The following is a 21,352-nucleotide window of genomic DNA, read 5'->3' as shown; positions in this document are numbered from 1 at the left end:
AAGCAAACTCTGTTCATGGAATGTCACATGAAAACAAAGGGTGTTTTGGGACTGTCTCAGAACATTTCATAGAAATTAAATTCTGTGCCTTCCAGGCTAATATGCTGTGGTCCCCCAGCTGGATTAGGAAGACCCACCTGGTGACTTCCCTGATGATCCAGTTATCCTGCATCAGCCCTCGATTTCCAACATTTCCTGTTAGTTTACTTGCTGAAGGGTTAAGCTAAGACTGGATTTAAAAAGTAGAGCTGGAGAATTAACTCCGTTGCTGAGGAAGATTAGCTTTCCAAGCACTGATTCCTGGGGAGTGGTTTTTTAACCAGGTGGCCTGGCAATAGAGGATTCCCCTGCCCCCAGCCTGTGTTTAATATGTAGCTTCCCTAAAGCACATTGTGTTCGTATTGGGGAAGAATGACTTGCAAGCTGAATAAATTTTCACCAAGACCATCAGGGTTTAGTCATGAATATACTAACTGGGGGGAACCTGGAAACTAAGTACTGGTCCCGGTTAGGCTGCTGACTGCCAAAGTCACTTGCCTTCTCTGAACAACATCCTTTAAAAAATAATAAGACCTAATATATATTGAACACTTCCTATGTTCCAGGAATTATCTCATTTAATCCTCAGATTTCTGCTGGAGAGTAGAGCTATAATTATCTCCATTTCGTAGATGAGGAAATCCAGGCCCGTAGAAGTTAAATAATTTGCCCAAGTTGATACAGTTGGTAATAACAGGTTGGATTCAAATTCCGGTGGACAGACTGCCTAGTCTCTACCTTTATCCATAACACTACACCCCCCACCCCCCAAAGGACTGGCTGGCCATGAGGGTCCTTTCAGTTCTATCAGTGTGGGGGCGGGGAGGGGAAGAGGGTTCTATTTCTGGGCTAGGACTATATAGCATTTAGGACCTTCTCCCCACCATCAAGGATCTTGGAACACTTCATTGTTAGGCAACAGGTAGCATTGCAGGACTCGGTTTAGCTCCTGTGCGGCACAAGAATACTTATCAGGGCCATTCTCTTCTGAGTTATACGGATTAAGCAAGATCTCAGTGGTAGTGAGACCTTGAAGAAATTAGCCATTCGGAATGTCGGCCCCAGAGAAAAATGCTGCAGCAAGAAGCTGCAAGTTCCCTGATAGCCAATTTGAGAGGGTCTATAAATCAGAAGGAGCTACTGAAGCTGGTGCTGGATCTGAGGGCCAGAACTTGGCCAGGAGCTCTTGACCGAAAACAAGAAAAAACGAAACAACACAGGAGCAGCAGTATCAACAACAACAAGCCAAGTTCAGGCTAACAAATCAGAGTGTGTGCTGGAAAGGGGGCCGATGAGGCAGTTGCTGGAAGCAGTGGTGGAGGTGAGGGTGAGGGAAGAAAGGGAAGGAAGGAAAAGACAGCAGCAAAGGGACTTGGAACAAAGGGGTAAAGAGGATTCAGGTCAAATTAGTGTCAGGAGCCCAGGAGAAGGTGAAACTGCGAGTAAGCCCTTAAATGGAATGAGAGGGAAAGAAGAAAGCAGCTCACAGCTACCAAGAAGAGGAGGAAGTGGGAGATGTGCTGCTTCCTGTAGAAAGAACGATGAACAAAGCTGGGTGGGGACTAGTCCCTGGGCTGCAGGCGCCGCTGCTACACATACACACAACGGCCGCCGCTCCGTGGGCAGCTCCTACTACTGCTGAGCTGGGCTGGGCTGGGCTGGGCTGGGCTGGCGGGCTGCGGCGGAGCTCGCCTGCACAGATCGGCTCGGAGAGAGAAGAGCCACTCTTATCTGACCAGCCTCAGAGCCGAGGTAAAGGAAAAGCTTTTCATGTCTCTCCTTTTTAAGTGAGAAAAATGACCATTGTCTGCGGTTTTAAAGGAAATTTCTAAGGGAAGTTAGGGACATTGTTTCAGGATTGGGGGAAATGATTAGACTGGGTTCTTTGAGAAGGGCTTTTGAGAATGACCAAATTTGTGACACATTCTGTTAAAAAAAAAAGATTATCATTAACTTTAGAGACTTGTCAAGAAAACACAGTAAATGTAAGGAACTGTTTGCATAGTTTTCTCAGGAAGAAAAGCGAGGCTGAGTTGAAATCAATTGGGGCTGTGAAGCTTGTTGGCGGATCATCTGAGTGTTGCAGTCCTGTTTTAGGTGTGTATGTGGTGTAAAACAATTGCATTATATTTCCTACACATTGCACTCGTGTATCTTCTCTTTTGCAGCATACTGACTGCGATTTGGCCTTTTTTTGGAGAGGGGCATTAAATCCTTTTGTACTCAGAATTTGCCAACAAAGGCGGTGGAATTGCGTATGGAGGGGCAGTATTTACCATTAAAACAGGGTGTCTTCCTCCCTCTGCTCTGTGCAGCTGCTTTCAGGATAACCTCAGAAACAGCTACCATTTGCCAGTAGGTCTTATCCTAAAGTTGCATCCTTTCTCAGAGGAGAGTGGCGGGTTTAACTAGTTCAGAATCAGATATTGGTGTCTATGTGGGTTTAATGTTTATATGGATTTTATTCATCTCTAGGTCAAGACGCGTATTAACCTCAGTGAGGGACAAAATGTAGAAGTGCTGCTGGGTTGTTTCCTTACCTGTATACACCATAGATAGATTGAAATAGTAAAATTAGAAGGTGATTTTTATTCTTTGATTATCTTGAGCGGTGGATGCTCTTAATAAGAATCTAGGACCATGACTTGTTCGGGTTTATGAATGATATGTAAAAGTGCATTAAATAGGTCTAATGGATAAGAAATGAGATTGTGGATTCCTCTGGCAGGATATGTAGGAGAGTTTAAAATCCTAGCGTAGCTAGCGTAGCTGGTTTTAAAAATTCAGCTTTGTCTCCAAAAGAAAGTGTGGTTAAACAATAAATGGTCATTGATAAAAGGTTTTCTCTTGAGTTTTTAGAATAAAAGGAGATAAATTTTCAGAGGAAAGGACTGCTTATAGTGGAGTAGCAATAACAAAAAGGTTGTATTTAGACACTAACAAATTCTTAAAATATAATTTTTTAAACACTAAATATTCCATAGAGAGTATATATGCCTCCTCATTTATCATCATTCTCAATTGTGAAGGGTTTTTTTAAATGCCATTTTATAAAATTAGTTTGGCTCCTCAAAATTTCTGGTGTAGCAGCAGCACATTTTGAGAGAAGACTATTTTGGTACCAAAGGGGGAAAAAAAAATGTCTAGTTTTCTGAGGTTACTTATTAAATCAAACCAGTGCTGTCTAAGAGGCAAAACATTGCTTGTGTTGAAACCATGGAGCTCCCCTGACCGATTCATTGTGTTTAATCAAACCTGTGGGCAAAACAAGTCACACTGCATATTCCATAGTTCAACTTCCCATTTGCCTCCTAAAGTAAATATGTAAAGATAATTTTCCCAGAGAGGAGAGCTAGGAGAGATCTTGAATCCAGAATTCCCCTAACTGGCATTCTATGGCCAAGCTGCCTGTCATTAAATGAAGTAAAAAGTTGAGAATCTAGTCAGTATGAATGAAAATGGAGCTCATCCTTTGGTATTTATTCATCTGAAGGGTTTATTCACTAGATAATGCCAACACCCTGCTCTGTGTGGGGATGTGTAGACAATCTGCGTTCCTCCTCTCTGTGCGTTTCACACAAGAGTATGAAAATGAAACCTTGTCCCATAGGCACGGGAGAGTCAAGACAGCCCCCTGCTCTCTGTCAGAAAACAACTAAGAGGTGCCTATTTTCTGCACAGCACAAAACATTTCCTTAATTGTTAAATTCCAGCTTGAAGCACATTAGTGAGTAACAGCAGATCAGTAACTATAATGGTAGAAGGTTTAGGAAAAGGATTAAAATGCTCCTATGCTGTAAAATAAGACTATTTACACTGACTCTCGCTATATGGAATATTGAAAGGCATGATGCTTTTGCCCAGGGTACTCAGTGGCTTTTGAGGGAGTCAACCAACACTGAAATTTTAATTGAATTTTTTTTTTTTTTCCTGCCATATGGCCACTGGGTGAGTGGAAACATGACTCCATTCTTTCATGGCCAGCCCTGGGGCTCATATGGTGGGCACATAGTGAGTGTATTGGGTTGACTGACATTTTTACACTACTTCAGAAAGCAGGCCCAACTTTTGAGTATAAAAGTCAAAGCAGAAAGCCGGTTCGAAAAGACAACTGTGGGTAGAAGACAATAAAATCATGGAGTGAAAAGAAGGCAGGCTTTGGGAGTCAGGCAGATCTTCCTTTGAATCCTACCACTGGTTCTTACTACTTGACCTGTTACGATAACTTAATGAACTTTGGTTTCCTCATTGTAAAGAGGGGTTAATAGTACATATCCAATGTAGTAGTTTTTGTTTTGTTGACTTTTATTTTGTTTTTGTGTATGGATATGTGAGTGCCTGAGACATAGTAGGTACTCAGATGTTTTTTTTTCCTGAGTGGCATAAGGAAAGATTAGCATATTCTTGATCTTTGCCACTCCCTCAGAGGTTCCAAGAGACATTTTCTAAATACAAAGAAATAAATAAATAAATATATATATATATATATATATGTATATATATATAAAACATAAAACTTCCCATTTTAATCATTTTTTGTGGCATTAAGTATATTGACATTATTGTGCAACCATCACCACCATCCACCTCTAGATCTTTTTCATCTTAAGCTGAAACTCTGTTCCTATTAAACATTAACTCCCCGTTCCCTCCTCCCCCAGTCACTATTCTACTTTCTGTGTCTATGATTTTGACTATTCTAGATTCCTCATATAAGTGGAATCATATATTATTTGTCTTTTTGTGACTGTCTTAATTCACTTAGCACAATGTCTTCAAGGCTCATCCATGCTGTATCATGTGTCAAATTTCCTTCTTTTTTAATATTCCATTGTATGTATATACCACATTTTGTTTATTCACTCATCTGTTGATGGACACTTGGGTTGCTTCCACATTTTAACTATTGTGAATAATGCGCACATGGGTGTGCAAATATCTGTTTGAGTCCCTGCTTTCACTTCTTTTTTGAGTACCCAGAAGTAGAATTGCTGGATCATATGCTAATTCTATGTTTACTTTTTTGAGGAACTGCCAGTACTGTTTTCCACAGCAGCTGTACCATTTTACATTCCCACCAGCGGTGCACAGTGGTTCTTTTTTGTCTCCACATTCTCACCAACATTGTTATTTTCTGGAGGCTTTTTGTTAGTTTGTTTTTGTTAGTAGCCATACTAATGGGTGTGAATTAGTATCTCTTTGGGATTCAATTTACATTTCCTTAAGGATTAGCCTTTTCATGTGCTCAATTGGCCATTTGTATATATTCTTTGGAGAAATGTTTATTCAAGTTCTTTGAGCATTTTTACACTGGATTGTTTTCAAAGACATTTTTAAATGGTGAGATGTCTTACAAAGTGTGTCATAAAGATCATGATTATAACTTTGCGTTTAATCTCCTGCATGCATCGGTATTATTCCTGTCCAAGTAAAATACTTTTCAAAAATAACTTTTAAAATCAAAAGGAGAAAGAAAATCTGTATAGCTCCTGATGATTGATGATATCAAGAACTTGATAGTGCATTTCAAACCCTTATTGTAGACAGTTCACACTGGGGACCCCACTGGTCAAGTGTGGTCAGGCTATTACAAAGAAGGCACTGGGGAGGCTGTCGCTTCAGTGTCTTTCCAGTCAACTGGAAGGGAAAAAAATGTCCAGTAGGTAGCAGGGTCAGAAAAAAGGAGGAGATACTAAAGTACTAAATTGCTGTCAGCTCTTTTAATGGGGAGCATTAATGATAGAGAAGGGCTACAGTAGTTAAACAACAACAATAGATTTCTGGGACAACAGGTTTCTTCTAATGAAATGAGATTCAAATCTAAATTTCACATTTGAAAATAAAAAATCCTTCTGTGTTTAATTTTCCATAACATATTTCACTCCTGATTCCCAACCTGGTGAGGCAAGGTATAAATGGGGCCGAGGAGAGCTGGGCAGGAAGATTAGGGAGGACTCTTTTGAACAGGAACAATATCTGAGCTTTATGCCGTGGGTGCAGATGTTGACCTTGAATGGTTTGAAGCGTCCCTGAATATCTGTTGATGGACACTTGGTAATGCACTCTGTTAACTTTTTGTAATGCACTCTGTGTGTGTGTACGGGAATAGTGAGGCTGGAGGATAATGACCCCTGACTAAGTTTACTTTCCAAATCTGCTTATTTTACAAATTCTAGGAGGACCCATGCCTGGTTCTGTAGATCTGGAAGGAAGAGGGAAATTACAGAGCTGTCTTAAGGCTTAGTCCCTGGCCTAAGACATCAGAGAATGGTAGAGCTGAAAATGACCTGGATATGAACCCAGTCTGTATCTACCCCTCCATGACGGATGATGAAATCCACCCAGCATTTAAATTTTCTGTCCAAACTCACGCAGTTGATTAATACCTCACTTCCCAATTCAATCTCCATTTTACTTTTCTCCATAATAAAGAAATAGAGAAAGTCTTTATACTTTCAAAATTGTTTGTAAAACCAAATTATTTTGTTTAAAAAGATGAGGATAAGTTTTACATTTAACACCTTATGTAAATATGGAGTCTCTGTGTTCAAATTTGTTCAAATGTAAAGATGCCACTGGAAATGAGATTCAGATTTTCAGGTAAGAGTGTTAGAGATATATATGGCTCCCCAAAACTCTTATGTTAAACAGAACAAGTTGTATTTAACAGGATTCAACATCTAGACAGTCTCTAGAGGACTTCATTAAACATTAAAAAAGAGGGAGGTCAAATCTCAAACATCTCTAACTTCAGTTATGACATGTTTCTTAGAAGTGGTACCACTGTATACTTAGGTTTGAGATAAGACAGGGTAAGCCCTTTTATCTCTTGGCAAATATGTGTAAACAGTCAAGCTCTTAATGGAAAACTAGTCACTTGACCCCTTCCTCCCTATTCCTTCGGCCTTCCCTTGCCCCGCTGCCATCCCAGTTGTCAGGGTCAGACATTTCCATGTTCCTTGCTCCCTGGTACCTGGCACTCAGAGCTAATGGAGAGGGTCTGGCGACTGGGTTGATGAGTTCTACTCCAGATTTATTGCAGCATCAGCAGTGCCATTGCTGTTCTTTGAGAGTCCTTTTCTTCTTTCTTTTTTATTCCACTTTTTACTATCCCTTGTGCATTTTCAGTGAAAACCATGAAACCCAAGTCCCTACTCCCTTATTCATTACAGGTGACTCACCTTCTACTTTTCTGATAAGGCATGTAGTTACAGGTTTCCTCAGCCTCATTCCTTACCATCTCAAGATTTTCCTGTCTTCATTTGTTCTTCTTCCTTTCTAGGTAAAATTAAGTGTTTTGTTTTTTGGTTTTTTTTTCCAAGTCGAAAGTAAACTCTCTACTTGGACTCTTCATTTCATTTTCTTTTATTTTCTAGGGGACTAGGTTCTGACAATAATTCTATCTCCTTCCTGCATATTTGGTTTCTTTATTGGCCCTTTCCTCTTTGCCTGCAAACACTTAGTTTACACATATAAATTTATAAAAAATTAAACAACCCTGCTGTCAACAAAGTTTCCCTTGGACTTTTTTTAAACCTCTACTAACTTTGTTCTCCTACCTGTAGGGAAGAAAAATAGTTTTTCTTTTATCCTTCTAATTTCTCTGCTGGGAACCTTATAACAAAAGACAGATTAATATGAAAAAGCAGATGTTTATTAACATATATATCTCACATATAGAAAGGAGATACTCAGGGAAAAATGACTAACTCTCAAAGGTGGTTTGGAATTCAGGTTTAAATAATATCTTTAGCTAAAAGACAAAAGAGAAAAAGGGAAGTAGAGGAGGGCCAGTTGTGGGGTGGTGATCAAGAAAAGCATGGTAAATAAGAGTAAGATTGTTATGTAGACATAAATTAGTGCCAGTCCTTAGACAAGGGTCTTTAGTGATTTAGTTTCCCAGGCACAGAAGAGGGGGAGGCACCTTTACAAATGAAGATTTCTTTCGTACATGTAAATTTCTCATAGAAAAGAGGGAGTTTCTGGTCTGTTTTCAGAATTTCTCCTGGGTGGTATTTAATCTCAAAATAATCCTTATGGCAAATAGGCGAATTTTGAGATTGCATATTCTGTCATCCACCATTCCTCTCTGAAGCCTCCCAACTTCTCCACTAACTGCAAGTTTGCTCTAACTATGAACATTCTCAAGATTTTACTTTGCTGCCATTTAATTTCTCTCTTTCTCCCTTGATCAAATCCCTTTCTGAGATTTCAATCATTGTCACTGTGTGAGTCAGTCCCCAAACCGATTCTCCATCCTGATCTCTCACCTGCTCTCTAAACTTGCACATCGAGCTCTGGCAAACTTGCCAGAACACCCAACCCACTGACACTGAAACTCATGTGTCCAAAACAGCCCCGACCATCACTATTCCCCACTTCTCAAAACCAGCTCCTCATTTCATTTCCATGAGTACTAATGACACCCCATTCTCCCAGTCCCTCAATTATGAAAACTCGATTTCATTACTTTCCTCACCAAACAATCTTAGGTGTAGCTAGTTGCATACCTCCTTGTTTTGTCATTGGAACCATATATTGACACTATTTACTCTTTTCCATGTTGACAGCCAGGTGTTTTAGTTCAAGCTTGCCTAACTCCCAGCTGGGCTAATTTGTTGTTTGTGTTCTTGCTTCTCCTATTTCCTGCTTCCCCTTCCACTCTTCACTCACCCCACCCCCCAGTCTTGCTTCTCTAAATAGCCAAATTCCATTTACCCTGTAAGGCTTAGTTGAAATGCTACCTCTTCCATAAACCTTCCTTCTTTCTTTCCTCCCCTCCCCAATAAGAAACGGTTTTTACCTCTCAGAAATCTTTTGTTCTTTCATCACAGCAATTAGCACATTTTAGTGTGGAAAATGGCAATCTGCATTTCTTTTTCTTTTGCAAGATTTTTGAGGGGAGTGGCTACACCCTGTTTAATTTTTTTCTTCTATAGGACACAAAAAGTTGTTTTGTTGTTGTTATTGTTTATTTGTTTTAAATTTCAGCTTTATCGAGGTATAATTAACAAAATTGTAAGACATTTAAAGTGTACATCATGGTGATTTGATGTACAGATACACTGTGAAAGGATTACTCCCATCTAGTTAATTAACACATCCATCACTTTATTTATTTGTTTGTTTGTTTGTTTGTTTAATTTACTTATTTATTTGTGTGAGAACAATTAAATTCACAAATGAATTTTATCATTCATTTATTTAATGAACTTTCTTGAATCACTTATTCTTTTATGAAGAGTGGGCTAGATACTGTAGAAGCCTGCTAAGAGCTCATAAACTACTAGGGAAACAGACAAATACTGACATAACTACAATACGGTTAGTCTGTCCATGGGCCTTAGCTGAATGTCTGCAATGTGCCACATGTCCTTTGATGGGCCACGGGGACTTGAACGAATAAAATAGGCCAGTCCTTTGTGTTTTTTTGGAACTTACATTCTAGTGTAGAAGGTGGTTAATACTTTCAAAAAATACCTTTGTCCCAGCCTCAACCCAGACAAATTATATCAGAATCAGCCAGGATTGGACCCCACTGACAGAAACAAATTATAATACAAGAAAATATCAGGCAGTGATTAGTGCTGAGATGGATTAAAATAGAAACAGATTGAATGATAGAAGTTGTGTGTATGATGGTGGTGGTATTGGAGAGTTTACTTTTGTTAGTAATCCCTGAAGACCTCTCTGAGGAGGTGACATTTGAATTGAAACCTATATTATGGTGAGGAGTCAGCTATGTAAAGATGTGGGAGGAAAGGGTTCCTAAGCAGAAGGTGCTGGTGCCTTTCTGAAATAAGGAGGTGAAATTCCCAAGGAAATGTGGCTTTTTTCACATGTATGTACGATCATCTATAAAATATGTATTTCATCTACAGAGGGCAATTTTCAGTTAAGCTAGGCAGACTCCAAATGCAGAACACTTGGTGGCTCTGTTGAGTACTTGATAGTCAGGAAGACTACTCTGTTTAATTATATTTTCCTACACTGCAATCAGCACTACAAGGCTTGTTGTCTGAATTAAACACAAATCTTATCGTTTAAAATAAACTTAGGCACATAGTATTATCTCTTGGATGAATAAAATAGAGAAAGTAGTGACTTCTACCCTTAATTCTGTTTGGGGGAATCGGGGAAAGTCGTAGAGGACTCCAAACCGCACAAGAGTCCAGCTCTCTGGCTCATGTTTGAATGAGTGAAGATCAGCATGTTTCAAGAACCAAGTTGATAACTAGCATTTGTTGAGCATTCAGTTTGTGCCGCTGTGGCTGGATACTTTACATACGTTACAGTTTTCCTCTAGTTTTAAAAATAAGCCTATAAGATGAGAACAGTTATTTTTTCTATCAGGATACTTTTGGTTGCTAGTAATAGAACAACCTACCAAAATGGCTTAAACAATAGGAAATTTATCTCAAGACCTCCTGAAAGGAGAGTAAGTCCAGAGTTAGGTATTCCTAGCTAAACAATGTTCTTAGCAACCTAAATTCTTCCCTCCCTCCCATTCTGACATCTTCTGCAGGTTGATTTACCCTGTTAGGCCCGTCTCCTCACTGTGCTGAGATGGCTACTATGATTTCAGCATTACGGTAAGATTTCAATGTCTAGAGGCACAGTGAAGTGGCTAGTTTCTTCTCATAAAACTCTTTTTAAGGTTACAGGAAAGCTATCTCCAGCAGAATTCCTCTCCCAGCTCACATACTTATCTATTAGTGGCTAGGCAGATGGCCCACTGTGATTGGCTAATTTAAGAGTTTCCTCCTGAGACCACTGAGCAGCCCCACCTTTCCGAAGAACACAACTGCCAAACTCCAGCAAAAAGGATTGGTTCTGTTAGCAAGGAAGAAGGGGTTAATGGTTATCAGGGAGACAGCCAATAGAGTCTGCCACTATTACCATTCACATTTTATAAGTGAAGATATCAAGGCTCAAAAAGATTTAATCACTTATCAAGATCACACAACTTTGAGTTGAACTGTGTTTCCACGCATTTCCCTTTGATAAAATATACACTCATATACACAGACAAACCAAAAACTTGTTTTTGTTGATGGTAACAATTTAGGTAGACTTGAGAAAGAATCCTGGAAGAAAATACAAAATGGCTGATGCAAGACTAAGTAAAGGAGAACCTTCTTAACAAATTATTCAGGAATAAAACACATCAGGTTCTATAAAGCAATAAGAATGGCATTTAATTTAGACATCCAGCCCTACATGTCTGTGTGTACACACACACACACACACACACACACACACACACACACACACACACACACACACGAAATCAAACTGAGTCTTCGTGACTGGTCACTTAAATCAATTGGATCTAATAAAATTTACCCTGGACCAAGAAACGAGTTATAGAGGCTAAGGTTCTGTATGTGGTATCTGTCAGACTTAAATGAAAACCTTTTCTCCAAAGAGGTACATATTTTGTTGATTATAGCACCTGTATGAGAAAAATGAGTAATCTCTGGAATTTTTGATTAGGAGTTATTTTGAAAACAGATTTTCACTTTCCAACTCTAGAGGCAACACGCAGTTCCATTATTGTTGCATTTTCTCTGGTTCCAACTTTCCATGCTGATGTTGTATTTCAGAGGCTACATATGTGAAGCAGCAGTAATGAAAAGGGGAAATTTCAGTGGAATTGCATTCATTTACAGTGTTCTGACTGCTTGTCTCTACGTGTGTTCCTGTGCATTCTCATCATACCAAACTATTAACGATGGGAGTACCTTTTCTGAAATAAACTATTGAGTCCTTCCTACTCTGATATTTGCGTTTTTAAACAGGAAAGTAAAGTTAATTTCTAGGCTTTGCCAACAGAGTTCTGTTTAAGAAAGGTATTTATCTGATCTATGTAGAACCATGTGAGAAAAATTGTGAAAAAATTTAAACAGGAAAAGAATCTGTCATTTTAGGAGGCATTCCTTGGAGAACTCAGTTAATCCTTTTTTTTTTTTTTTTTAAACTCATGCACGATGGTGCGCTTAGGGAATATTGCTGTTTATAGGCATTAAAGACATTTCATAGTTTTCTTTTCTTTTCCTTTGGGAAAAAACTTGATATAGAACAGCTCCAAGATTTTCTGTTAATTAAAATAATAAAAAAATTTAAGTATGCAAAGGTGAAAATTCCTAGGCAAAAATATTGTTTGACTTATCTTTTATTATAAGTCTTAAAACAATTCTAAAATATAATTAGAAATATAATTTTCTAAGACTTTCTACACAGGAGAGTATAGTAGTTAAAGGACTTTGGCTTAGATTGCTTAAACTTCATATGCCTCACTTTCCCCATCCATAAAATTGGAAATAATAATGACAATACCCACTTTGCAAAATTGTCAGGAGAAAATTATATAATGTATGTAGAATATTTATTTAGCATAGCGCCTGACTCATAGTAAGTATTCAGCAGCGTAGCTGTTATTAGTACAATTGTTATCGTTACTACAAACTGTGAGTAGAGTATCTTTTATTTTATCCATCAGATTCTTACCAAGTTTCATCAGAAATGATTATGGCCCAATGTTAATTATAGGTGCTCAGAACTTGGAGTAAGGAATCACCTAAGGAAGCCTATTTCCCTGGGATAGTCACGTGTCGATATTGGGCTTAGTTAAGTGTCAATCTCAGGCATGTGCTATTTGTTCAGTAATCCATGTGCTTAGTCATAAATAATATTTCCAGTTTTCCTTTCCAACTCATGGTAGGCTTATCCTTCTCTGTCCACTTTAGTTATATGTAGTCGTGTATTTTGCATTGGCCAGTGAAATATGAGCAGAAATGATGTTTATCATTTTCAGAAAGAAGCTTATAAGAACCAGGATATAATAAGCACATTTCTTGGTAAATGGCAGTAGTAGAAGCACAGAAAGGGTGGCTGCACTCTTAAGCCTGGGTCTTAGAGTAATGATGATCTCTCCACCAACCTGTAATGGACATGGAGTAAGAGTGAGAAATAAGCTTTACTGTCTTGAGCCACTGAAATTTTGGGGGGTGTTTGTTACCACACTATAACCTAGCATATCCTGACTGATAAACTCAGACTATCCCTTCAAACTGCAGAGAAAAAATATGTATTATTGGTAACAAAATGTGTAGCGATTTAGAGATAGTAATTTTTAATGACTAGTTCATGTGTTTGTGTGTGTGAGCATGTGCGCCCATAACATATGTTATATTATATGTAAGTATCAGGAGGCCTAGAGTCTTAAGTTAAAGAGATTTATATAAAAATTTCCAGTTAACATTTTGTTTTTATCAAATAAGATTTACTTCCATTTCATACAAAGGAAAATTAACATACTAAAATTACGACTTTTTTTTTTTTTTTTTTTGAGGGAGTCAGGACTCTGAATTCCAGGCCTGATATGATCATTAGGTAATGATCCCTCACATGGACAGCTTATTCAGAATGGTGTCTTGCGAAGCAAGGGATGTTTTCAAGAGGAGAACATGCCTGTGGCTTTTGTCTCCAGGAAGAAAATAGCCTGCCCTAAGCTCTGTTGGGATATTCTAGTTATAAACAATGGTGCTTCGTACATAGAGGGTCTTAAATAATATGTATTGAATAAATTAATGGAAGTAGTCCATAGTTCTTCCAAATGTCTAGACTCTTTCATGTCTGCATTTAAAAAAATAAATGTCTTTATTCTGGAAATTAGTCTGAAAAAGACCTACATTTATTCTTTTGTAACACTTTATATGTGACCAACCATGTACCCATAGATTTAAGCTATTTTATTTGATATTTTTTTACTGCTGATTTTATTTCATCTGATTATTTCATTTGGGTCTCTAACACTACATTATGAAATACCTTAATTATTTAAATTAGGAACAGATTAATTATCTCCAGTGTACAAACTCAAATTAATTTCATTATTAACTTGAGTTTTAAATTGATTAATCTTGGAGTGTTTAAGGAACCAAATGAATTTTTTTTTTTCATCCTTAAGGAGAAGGGCATATTTGATTTGATGAATCTGTCTTCATCACACCAGTTATGCTAACAGGAGCAAGAAATTTGCAAGAAAACTTCGAATAGATTTTATAAACCAGCCAGAAACCTGTGTGTCTGGGGCTTCTGGGGGAACAATCTGTGAGTCATTTTAAAAAACAAACACACTCATAATCACAGTACATGTTGTTACCATGGTAATTAGGCCTGTCGAGTTGGCTTGCTTATGTTGCTGTAAAGTGAAGAAGGGGAGAGAAACAGAATTTAGAGCTTTGACTATCAGCTTCAATTATTGCAAGAGAGAGTATAGGGGGTTCTTGAAAACATACTGGCACAGTCATCCTGAGAGGGAAGTGAAGAAACTCTGGCATCCTGCCTTTGTTATTGAATATAAGTTAGCCATATTAGCGTTGGGTGTTGTGATTCACAGGGGAGAAAAGGACCATTTGGCATTCTCTTGGGAAGATGGAGGAAAGATAGGTTTTTAAAAATCTGATATATAATTACATATAAGTCTCGAAGGTCTACCTGGTGAGCTGTCTTGTGTGCAAATGCACAGGGATTTAGTGATCCTCTAAAAAGCACCAAATGCCACTGACATAACATAATTTCAGATTTAAAGGATCCTCAGTACGTTATTCTAATATGGTTAGAGACCAGATTTGGTGAGGCCATTGTTTTAGATCTGATCTCCAAGCAGACCAGGTATCTTTTCTGTATTTTTGGAGTAGATATGACTCCTTTATCTTGGACAGTCATCTTATAATGCAGGCCCCTGGGTCACAGAGGAGAGCAGAGAAGTTGTGTGAGCTCTGTCAATCTGGCACCCCTCCAGGGTAAGTAAATTAAAGCATATGCTTGGTTGATGAACAGTCAACAGAGTTATTGGGTCAGTGGAATTACTGTTAGAGGGATTCATTATGATACTATATGGAGAGCAAACAACACCCTTAAATTAAAAGTTAGTGCACATACAAAACTATTTAAGAACATTATTAAGTTCAATTTAAGAAATCTAGATATGCTCTTAAATGGATAAGTATATAATAGGCCCCCTTATGTGTGGGGGATACATTTTAACCCCCCCACCCCCCACGGGATGCCTAAAGCCACGGATAGGACCAAACCCTATATATACTATGTTTTTTCCTATACTTACATACCTTTTCACTTAAAGGAAGTATTTTATGTCTTCTTTTTGACATATCTGAATTGTCAGCATCACTACTCTTGTGCTTTTGGGTCCATTATTAAGTAAAATAAGAATTACTCGAATACAAGCACTTGGGTTATATCATGAAAATTGATCTGATAATTGAGAGGCTGCTAAGTGACTAACAGGTGGGTAGCATATACAGCATGGATACTCTGGATAAAGGGTTGATTCACATCCTGGGCAAGATGGAGTGGGATGGCACGAGATTTCATCACGCTACTCAGAACCGCACATAATTTAAAACATATGAGATGTTCATTTCTGGAATTTTCCTTTAATATTGTGAGCCACACACTGTTGACCATGGGAAACTGAGACTATGGAAAATGAAGCCACGGATAATGGAGAACTATTGTAGTACATTGACTAGAGTTTTATTTACTTATTTTTTAGAATATTTCTCGAGTAGATTTTAAAGCAGATTTTATTTAAACAACTTTGCCTTATTAAAACTATTTTTCAAAAGACTTGGGGTATGATTAAGGATCATTAAATGTCAGGGAGTTTGTGTGTAATTTGTGCCCTGGTATATGATGTAATAATTATTTTTCAAAACTATAGATTTCATTTTTTTTCTCATATGTGGGAAGAAGGCACATGTTGCCCAAACTTCATTCTGTGCTATCTTAATTTTCTTAACATTAGTAAACAAAGTTTAACTTAAATTTTTTTTGATGATCAAGGTAATTCATGGTGATTATTGAAAATTTGAAAAATGCTTACATTGTAAAGAAAAAATAAGAAGACCCCTTCCATTAATCAGGTTGTTGGTTGAACCGCATGTAAGAGACCTGATTTCACAGTGGCTGACATATGCTAGAAGTTATTTCTCTTTCATACAACAACCCAGAGGTGGGTGGTCCAAGGCTGGTTAAGAAGCTCTGCTCCACAAGATCATTAAGGAACCCAGGCTTCTTACATCATGTTGTTCCATCATTCCTAGCATGTTTCCCTTGTTTTATGATCTAACAAGGACCTCACTATAATCAGCAGATGGGGAAAAAGTTGGAAAGGGGAAGGCATGACCCAGAAGTTGCGCATATCACTTTTGCAGCCATCCCATTGAACTTTGACTCATGGCCAATACACCTGGCAGCAAGAGAGACTGGAAAAAGTAGTTATTCTTGACATATATGTGCTAGCTTAGAATTTCATTATAAGCATAAAATAAAAAGAGAACAGCAATTTATGCTACTTCCATTATCCCATACAAAAGAGATAATATATTGTTTACATTTTGATGTATCTTCTTCCAGTCTTTTTCCTAGAAAAATATATATTGGAAAGATTATAATATTTACTAGAAAATATATGTGGTTTAGTAGAAGAATATTACTTATGAAAAATAGATACTGTATTAGAAAATTTATCATGTATTTATAACTGAACATTAGAAAATTAGTTGAGGTCATACTATATATAAAATTTTATATTCTCTTTTCACTTTCATATGCATTTTTCCTTATTTAAATTTTTCATATTCATTGTTTTAAAGGTCCATCATGTAGAATTTCTCCATTTTATTTCATAAATTGTATTTAATATTTAAGCTGTTTTTAACATATTGGTAATTATTCTTTGTCTACATTTTGGATTTTTTAATTAATTAGGATAAAGTCAAGGAATGGTTTCACTAAGACGATGATTGAGAACATATTTGAGAATCTTGATAAATGGTACCAAACTGCTTTTCAGATAGGTTGTGCTGATTGATGCTATTGCCAATAATGTATGAGAGTGCTAGACTCAGAGCACCCTTGGATGGGTTTATTTTGCAAGTCTCACTAATCATTGTTATCCCTAAGGTTCATTCTCTGAAAGGTTTTTGTCCTTGGCTTTTTTTTTCCTTTGCTGTCATTAATCATGAGATAATAGTTTTGTAATAACTTTGGCTCATTTAAAAACATATGATCCCTTAAAGTCATCTGGGAATATAATTGGTCGGATTGTGATTGTAGCATATGCACCAGTATTAAGTAGTGTGAAATCTCTAGAGATACTGATGTGCGTTTGGTCCTAGAACCCAATGTGAATTTGATTTCCACCCTTAGTCATAGTATTCTAGATATGAGGTACATTTTGTTCTGAGACACAACAAAATAGGAATGGTAAAGCGCTCCCTGAGGTAGAGGCAATTCCCTTTGAGCTGAGTGCTGGATAACTTTTTAGTAGTAAAGACGCTACTGTACATAGGAACGTTCTTGGATATGAACCACACTTGGGCACGAGGTAAAATTAGGCCAGATCTGCTCAACATCCTCAGAAGTCCTTAGTGCCTTTGGGTATAGGTGTCTCTACTCTTAAATAGCCCGAAGAAGATTTGAATGCTAAAGGTGCTTTTATAACTACTAACTTGTCCATCTACCCTCTTAAAGTACTAGACACACACAAATGGAACTCCAACTCTACTCCTATCATCTGGTGCAAGAGCATGTTCTGTTTCTATCACTTTGGTCCCTCTGGGAGCAAATTGGGTTAGGTTAGGAGGAAGGTTTGTTCTTATTCATCTCAGTGGTACACAGCCTTTGTCACCAAGAACTCTGTTGCCTCTAGGTTCCCAAGCCAACTTCATATTTTCATGTTTTCTTCACAAAGAAAGGGACTCCTATTTTCATAAGTACATTTCTTTTTTCTTTTTCTTTTTCTTTTTTTTTACACCTACAGCACCTGGTCTTCCTAGGTGGTCTCCCATCCAAGTACTAACCAGGCTGGACCCTGCTTTGCTTCTGAGATCAGACAAGATTGGGCTGGCATGGCTGTAGACTCATAAAGACATTTCTTAAAAGAAAAAGAGTTAACAAAATGTCTGTTCCTTGGCTCAGAAATGTAAGCCTGTCTTTAGAACCCTCCTGCCCTTAGAAGCATTTGGCCATTACCATCAAACCTCAGTTACAGCAACATGCATTTGCTTGTTCAGCTCTTAGGTATCATGTGATTTCTCTTTTTTCTAAAAAACTTATTTTCCTCTCTCCTTTCTTGACAGCAATATCTGCCAGTGAGCCTCAGGCTTTGGGAACTGAAGAGGTAAGAATTTTGAAATATTTTCTGCTAGGATCTTCTTGACTCTAACCATAACTTCAAGAGGAGAAAATATATCTTAAGTGATGCTGTAGATGAAAACATTTAACATGTGATGTTTATCAGACCTTCATAGAGTCTTTAGCAACATTGACATAACTTCAGGATTTAAAGGAAAAAAATGGCTCTCCGTAGTGAAAATCAGATTTCTCGCCCAGATTGCCCCATTTTCTTCTAAAAATACTATTTGGAGAGCCTTTGAGGTCACTGCCTTAACAAAATGTGTTCTTATGGCATCAGATGCAACTAATTGATTGAAGCCTTTGAGGACATACCCTGTGAACAACAGATGTCAGTCAGGTAGATCAGAGATTAGATCAGAGAATGGTAAAGCCTATTCTTAACAGATTGGTTGTAGATACTCTAAGGGCTTTTCCAGCAGCAACAACAATAACAACAACAAAAGGTCAATTTAATGCTGGTTTAGTTTCTTCTTGAGGAAGCTGACTTGGCTCTTGAAACTAGCTAAAGCCACTTGAGTCTGCTTGTAGATTTGAAAGGTCACCATATTGCTGAGATAGGTGATAGTGTGTTTCTTCTCCCCAACCAAGATCTGTAGTTTCTTTAAGTCAGTGACTGGGATTTTTATCCTTGCCCCCCTTTTAAATTTAACTTCATTATGAAAAGTTTCCAACATATACCAAAATAGAGAAAATAGTATAATGAACTTCCATATACATATTCACTCAATTTCAACATTTTTCAGCTCATGGCCAATATTGTTTCACTTATATCCCCCATACAATTCTCTTTTTTCCCCACTGTATTATATGATAGCAGCTCGCATTTGGTTGTTGGATTTTTAATTGTTTATTTGCATAATTATTGAGTGATTATAGCAAAATGCTAATAAAATAAAACCTTATAACCTGACAGTTTACTGGAGCTAATTATTCATTCACTTATTCTTTCAGGAAATATTTAATATTTACTAGTGTCAGAACCTTCTTAGAATAAGAGAGACATTTTTCCTCACCTCGCATTTATGAGATCCTCAAATTGGACTTCTGACATTTCCAAATGAAGTTATCTCTTAATGATACACTGACAAAATGGAAAGATGACACTCATCATATAACTTTAATTGTTAAATGTAAACATTTAGAATGTGCCACAATTTTTTAAACCAGTTTTGTCATTTTTTCACTTCTTAATATACTGGGAGCTTAAAAACACAAAACACTTTTCCTAACTCTCGCTGATATACCTTCTTAATTTATTATAAGTGTTTGTCCAGTTATCTGCCTCTCTCTCAAGAATATAAGCTCTGAGAGAGCAAGAATAGTGTCTCTTGCTAACCGTTTTGCCTCCAGTATCTGGCGAGTTGTCTAGAACTTGTTATATATTTAATACAACTGTTGAATGAATGAACAAACGAGTGAATGCCAGATGCTGGGCATATGAAGATGGAAAACAGATAGGCCTTGGCCCAGAGTTGCTCAGTCTCACAGGGGCGAGAACCTTGCAAAAAAGGAGGTCTCTGCAGTGAGTGAGAGAAAAGAGGACTAACTTGGTGGGGAGTTTGTTGAGAGGCTTGATGGACAAAGGGACATTTGAGCTATGACATGAAGTGCCATCCATCAGAAAAGTTAGAGAAAAGGCATTCTGGGAATAAGGAATCACATGTGAAAGCACATAAAGGCCCCAAAGAGAATGGTGGAACCTTCAGAAATTTACAGTGGCCACGGTGTGGTCGAGAAGTAGCAAACGGAAAAGACGCAAGCTGATGAAGCTTGGGTAGGATCCTAAGTGCCAGACTCAAGACTGGAATCTAGTTTGGGTGGGAAGACAGAGAAGGGCTTATAATTCTTTTTAAAGATAATTCCTTAGGCTGCAGAGTGAAGTATAAAGTCGTGGAGAGAGACTAATGGAAGGGAGACCAGTAGAGGTCTTGGGTTTGGAAATGATAAGCCTAATATGGGAGAGTTGATAAAATTGCTGATTAAAGATGAGATGTGAAGGAGTGGGAGATATCTAGAATAACTCCCAGACTTCTCTTTTGGAAGATTAGGTGGGTGATGATAACTGGGTTACAAATGCAGGAAGAATGGATTCAAATCTGTCGAGTGGCCACATTCAGGTGGATATGTCCAGTAGGCTGCTCAAAGATGGGTACAGGGCAGTGGTTCTCAGTCCTGATTTTACATCAGAATCTCCAGGGAGGCATTTAAAAATATGCGGACACTACCCAGACCATTGAATCAGAATCCCTGGGAGAGGGGTCTGAACAGCTGCAGTTTTTAAAAGCTCCCCAGGTAATTTAATGTGTAGCCACGGTTGAGAATGTCTTGTCTAGAGCTTATTAAAAGAAAGGCCTGTGTGGTGTCTTTTAAGATTATGTATAGCTTTTGCTACTCCATAATGAGGTTCTTTGGGAGTTCAGTACTTCATATCTTACAGGTGGGGCTGAGCCATCCTTACAGTCTACCAAATATAACTAATAATGAAGACTTTTATAAGTATTTGATGTTCTTTGTCTGATATTTGTGTTGATTTCTTTCATGCTAATGAATGTTCTTAAATGATTTAAATCGGTCCAAGCCAATTTCTCAGTAAAGGCTGCAGGCATGTTGAGTGAGACAATTCTTGATTGTGCTTTTTATTATTCTGTCCTTGGCTAACAGAAGGCCAGTGGCATCTTCCAGTCATTGTGCTACCCAGAGTTCCCTAAGGAGATATTGAGAACTACTGTGTCATAATATACAACATTAAAGAGGTTGTTTGACATTTTCTACTCTCACCTAAAAGCATTTTGCTTCATTCAAAATTATTGGTTTCAGTTATGCTCAGTGGTTCCTTATGTAAGTGGTCTCTATGCTAACAAACTAAAGAAAGAAACAAAGTAGACGTGTAAAAGAAAGTACTGTTTTGCTCTGTTGGAGAGATTTTGAGCATATTTGTTCTAGTATTAAATTAATGTTTTCAAGTCTATATAGAGAAGTAAATTAAATACTAGGTAAGAAATGGTCAAATATTGAGGTTCAAAGTAAAATACTACTTAAGGCATCATACAAATTGAACAACAGCAATGATGAAAGATGTATC

The 21,352-nt window shown here is 37.7% G+C and overlaps 1 protein-coding gene across 3 annotated transcripts in view; it reads left to right on the top strand.

Moving 5' to 3' along the window:
• The first annotated feature begins 1,615 nt into the window (after nucleotides 1-1,615).
• Nucleotides 1,616-21,352, top strand: part of GNG2 (G protein subunit gamma 2) — a 103,884-nt gene continuing 84,147 nt past the window's right edge. The window contains exons 1-3 of one of the 3 annotated variants that reach the window (XM_006920192.3): nucleotides 1,673-1,791; nucleotides 2,045-2,136; nucleotides 18,213-18,253. The gene's annotated coding sequence lies outside the window, so the exon portion shown is untranslated. Of the gene's footprint in view, nucleotides 1,792-2,044; nucleotides 2,137-18,212; nucleotides 18,254-21,352 lie in introns of all 3 variants that reach the window. The other 2 variants (XM_006920191.3, XM_006920193.3) reach the window with 2 other exon arrangements.

Source organism: Pteropus alecto, unplaced genomic scaffold (genome assembly GCF_000325575.1).
Source record: "Pteropus alecto unplaced genomic scaffold, ASM32557v1 scaffold86, whole genome shotgun sequence".
NCBI classification, from domain to species: Eukaryota; Metazoa; Chordata; class Mammalia; order Chiroptera; family Pteropodidae; genus Pteropus; species Pteropus alecto.
This window is presented reverse-complemented; position numbering and strand designations above follow the sequence as displayed.